Source organism: Lissotriton helveticus, chromosome 1_1 (assembly GCF_964261635.1).
Source record: "Lissotriton helveticus chromosome 1_1, aLisHel1.1, whole genome shotgun sequence".
Lineage (NCBI taxonomy): Eukaryota > Metazoa > Chordata > Amphibia > Caudata > Salamandridae > Lissotriton > Lissotriton helveticus.
In genome coordinates this window covers 1,271,484,492-1,271,489,893 of record NC_136057.1, presented here as the reverse complement: position 1 = coordinate 1,271,489,893, position 5,402 = coordinate 1,271,484,492, and positions in this window count along the sequence as shown.

The window sequence follows — 5,402 nt, the reverse complement described above, 5'->3', positions numbered from 1 at the left end:
GTGCATACATTTCTCAGAGAATCAGTAAAAGCAGTCCTGGAAAATGGGGGTCGGGGCGTCTATCATCATATGGGGATGAGAGACGCATTCATGAATGGCTCCTGACACAGATCCATGTTAAGAGCAAACAGGTCAGGGGCATTCACAATAGAAATGCTAGACTGGTTTTCACACATGAGCTTGACAGTCATCTGGCAGGAATAACACCCAGAGGACTGGATATCACATACCACTCACGTGCACATTACACACATGTGAGGGAGGTGCATTTTCTTATCTCTGTTTTGCTCCGAGGCGACATCACTACTACAGAGTTAGGCAATGTTAGCCATTCAGAGCATGCAGCAATCTCAATAGACAAACTACTGGCTACACCATGCGCTGTGGACAGTGTGAAATCAGGAAGAGTATGTTGGCAGACACCCAACTCAAAGAATCCCAAGCGGAGGTGGCAAATCCGTATCTAGCGGAAAATGACAACGGGAAGTGGCCATAAATATACTTTGGGATGTACTGAATGCTGTACCGAGAGGGCTCCTCAGCAGCATTTGCAGCCTTCAATAGAGATAGGAAGCCAGCAAGGGAACAACTGAAACCTAAAGTAACTAGAGGGAGATACACAAGACGCCAGGCTTCCAAAAGATTTGGCAAAAGCTCCCAGCAAGAAGAGCCCAAGTGAGCACCTTAGAACAAAAGTATTACAGCGTGAGTAACAAAGCTAGCAAAAAAACTAGCCTCTTTGCCAGAGCAGTAAACACCCAATGCAGGGTACATTGAATCCGGGTTGACTTGGACAAACATTGAAATCAGGTGGGGAAATAGCAAACACGTTCAGGTCATATAACATAGACCTCTATTCAGTGGAGGAATTTACTGAAAGGGTGATGGAGAACTTCCTTGAACTCACCAGAGTACAACCCTTACCGAAGTCCAAGCCAATAATTTAGAGAACTCCGTCAAACCAGAGGAAAGAATCACATGTATATGAAGATTACAGATGGGTTTCAGACCTATAGAGCATTACTGGCCCCAACACTTACCAAATTGTTCAGTCCATTAAGTGATCAAGTGGTAATCGAAGCTCCGTTAATACTGGAAGCAAGACCAAGAGTAAAAGTCATATTAAAATCAGGAAATAATCGCAAGGTATAGTTCATATTGCCCTGGTTCCCTGTTAAACAAGCATTTGCAATGCAATAGGTCTCGCATTTGCGAGAGTTTGAGCTATTGGCATTGTAAATGACAATGCCTTTTATTTATGTGTTTTGAAATCCTGCAACCGGTGTGTAAACACGCACATTTTACTATAGTCCTTCCTTACCAGAAGCAAGGTTGACAGTAAAAAAAAGGTGCAGTTACAGCCTGTCTTTCTTCTGGTGAGTAACTACTATAAGTACAAAGAGCGTGGGCAGTCATTTACAATGCCAATAGATCAAACTATCGCAAATCTGAGAACTATTGCATTGCAAATGCTTGTTTACCCCATGATGAAAATCCGCAATCGCTGCTGTTTTTAGGGCTGGGTGGAAAATTAGGGAGGGGGTCGTTGATCAATACAGTGTTTACAGAGTTGAGGCAAGATGCATATTTCCTGAGGAATCTGGTACAAATTGGAGCTGAAGAGAATTATTACACACATTTTGGGATTTTATTTTTATCCTTAACTTGGGAGTCAATAATTCGGGAAGGGGCGGATGGTCACATGGCACATGATGATTATTTAAAAAAAAATGAAAAGCAATACGGATTGGAGAAATGTGATTGGGTCCACAGAAACGTACATTCTCCAAACCTAGAGAAAGCCCCAAAAATAGCAGAGGAAGCAGCAGTGTTTTTTTGTAGCTTGTATTGTTCACACATATGGACTGCAGAGTCACATAGCTTCTGAATTAAATGAAATCCTGCCTTGTTTATTTTAGAACTCGTATTCTTTGCCCTAATAGAAGGGGGCATGATAATTATACTTTGTTTTGGGGTATAGAAATGCGCAATCTGTTGATTATCCATCTGAAGCAAATACAAGCCGTCAAAAGAATTATATTATTTATTTAACTTGACGCCCCGAGCCATGAGATGAATACACTGCTCTCCCAAGTTTAATTGAAAAGCAATCGTGTTCAGTATTATTATGAAATAAAGATAGGGAAACACACAAACACGGATACATTATATGTTGTTTTAATTATCAAACAAATGGAAAGCGCCTGCTAGAGGAGGCCGTTTGCAGGGTGGGTGTTTTTTTTTTGGGTGGTATTAATTATCAGTCGGAGCTGATTTTAAATTATTTGCAGAGCTTGTGCTCTATTGTCCCCTCCCCTTTCAGAGACCACGCCGCTTCCATTGTCTGGCGGAGTGTTGATTGGCCAGGAAGCAAGCCTAGAGGTGCTGTCATCATTCTGGAAGCCCATTCAACTGTGTACTTGGGCGCTTGACTCCGCATCTTATTAATGTCCGGGAGATTTCTCCATTTCCCCCTTGTTCGCTTGTTTGTATTTGCAGCACGCCATGCGCGCTTTAACTTTAAAGAACAGCTTCCGTCCCACACAGTGTGTGGGACAGACAGATATTGTTAAAGTGCAAGCGCACATGACACACTGCAAATTCAAACAAGCGGCCTTAAAAACTATCCATCAACTATAGCTAGAGCTCAGAGGATACTACATCAGCACTCTGCCGATGACTCCCCAGTGTACATGCAATCAAGTACTCTCATAAGTCGTCTAAAATGCTGCCTTTATCCACCGACAGCACAGGAAATCTGTGGCCACCTCTTCTTTGCAGAAAGCTTTAATTTCCACATCTGCATGATACATTTTTAAACCTTTACTTTTACATTTTCATCTCAGGTAACAAATCATGACATTGTCATTAACAAGCATTTACAATGCAATGGTTTCGCCTTCGTTAAAGTTTGAGCTTTTGGTATTGCTTTTGACAAATGGTCTTTTCTAACTTCTTTGAATTATGTGTAAAACGTTGATGTGTTTTACTTTACACAGAAATATGGATACATTTTTTCGTCTTTCAGTGTTTTTCTAAACTGTAGGAATGAAGATGCACCTCTTTTCAGGCTCGTGTCAGAGCAGTTTAACTTGCAGCGGGCTGCGAGGACAACTACCCTCTGCCTTTGTCCTCTCAAATCTTTGCTCGCTTTTTAAAAATAAAAAAATATGAACAACCCGATTTAAGGCTTCTAGCAACCTCGTAACTTGTATCGACGACGTAAACAGAATTTGTTTCGCAGCCCCCTTAACCTGAAACCCTTGAAGGGTGTTTCATCGCCGTCGTTGGCTGAAGTTTATTTTGCGCGTTACTTTTGTGCCTGCAGTCGGAGCCCGGGCCTCTCGCTGTTGGGGTGTCGGACCGAGCCTGGAGCTCGTCGCTTGCCGCCTTCCGCTCCCCGCCTGAAAAAGCACACGAGCTGGTCTTCTCTGCTCGCCCGATCAATGCTGTTTATGAAGATGGACCTGTTGAACTACCAGTACCTGGACAAGATGAACAACAACATCGGCATTCTGTGCTACGATGGTGAGTCTGGCCGGGCGTTTAAAAAGGGCAGGGGATGTCGGTGTATTTCTTTTCCCCTCAGTTGTAGATTATCTGTCCGAGCAACATTATTCCTAGTGAAACATTTATAATTTTAAACCGAGCGAACCGGCTGATGTTTATTGTAGTGAGCAGATTGCTTCATGTCTCAAAACTGCCTTTTTGGAAAGCAAAGTTAGGTCCTGTTTATACAAAGTTAGATAGAAGTAACCGGGTAGTTGACTGCGGGGCACTGAGAGCGCCTCTAAATACATCTGCATTCAGTGTAAGTGTCTGAACACTGGGCAGAAAAGCGTCAGTTACGTGTAACGTCACCCCTATCAAATAGGTGAGTCGTGACACCTCTGTTTCAGGGTGTGACTGCAACCATCACGTAAGAGAATAAAACACTGTGCCAGATACCACTGGACTAGCCCCTTCTGGTAGTCTCAGCAAAGAGGCCAGGGATTGAATGAGGACACACTCCGAACCACCCTCTGTTCTTTCAAGGTTGGCTGTTGTATGTTTTGCGATTTTTAGATGGCTCGCATTGGTCATTTAAAGGGATTCTGAGCGCTGAGGGGTGACTCCCAGAGCACTGTGTGTTTCCTGCGGCGGAAGAGACCCAGTGGGCAGATCTAGCATTCCTCCCTAGCCCACAGGTAGCTTAGTGGTTCAAGTGTTCCTATTTTCAGGGTTTCCCAGGGGTCCCAAGGAAACCACTTGATATTTGCAACCCTGGCCAGACTGATCTGAGAGGCCTGGAAGGGCAGAGGGTCTGCAGAAGGGTCTGTAAAAGCGCCTAGAGGCGATCAGGTCAAAGCAAAGAGCGCGTTTCAAAATTGACATTCATGCTGGACGTGCACTGTAAGGGCTCAATTGCCGATCCTGTGACTACTGAAGCCACCTGTTGCCGGTGATAAATGCTCTGCTGGTTAGTTACTCATAGTTACTACTTTCTTTTCCAGGCTCCAACCCACGAATCTCTGGGGGTTTGAGCAAGGGAGAAACAAGCTCCGCGTGGCCAAACACACGCCGGCACCCAGAGATTCTCACAGACAGCGGGAGGGGGGGCCGGGCGGGCACACGTACAGCGGGAGTGGGGAGCAACTCCGGTAACCCTGTGTGTAAGCTGTTTCATGGGGGAGTGGAGTGTGTGACCACGTTACACCTACACCATCTGCAGCAGGAACAGTAACCCTGTAAGCTATCTCGTAGGAAGTGAAGCCTGAGAGAGGCAGACTGCATGCAGATCTCTGCAACAGGTACAGTTACCCTCTAAGCTGTCTCATTGGGAGTGGGGTCGGTGATCTGTGTGTTACACACAGATCTCTGCAGCAGGTACAGCAGCCCCATCATCTATCATGTGGTGTGGAGTTCATGTCCTGCATATGAGACACAGATCTCTGCATCAGGTACAGTAATCCTGTAAACTATCATGGGGTGTGTGGAGTTTATGACCAGCATGTCAGGCACAGATCTTTGCAGCAGGTACAGTAACCCCTAAGCTATTGTATGTGGATGTGGAATTCATGACCTGCGTGTCACGCAGAGATCTCGGCAGCAGGTACAGTGACCCCGTAACCTGTCGCCTGGGGTGGGAGGTCACGCACAGTAAGCCTGGCACAGTAAGTCAAGCACAGTAAGCCTGGCACAGTAAGTCACGCACAGTAAGTCACGCACAGTAAGTCAAGCACAGTAAGCCAGGCACGTAAGCTGTCTTGCAGAGAGTTTGTTTTCATGCTCCTCACACTCTACAAGTAGCGGGGTGGGTCTGGTCTCACTTCTCTTCCACGGATGCTGGGATGCCCCGAGCTGCCAGACTTGGGGAGGGGGTGGGTGCAGACCGTGCCCACGGGGCCCAGCAGCAGCGCCCA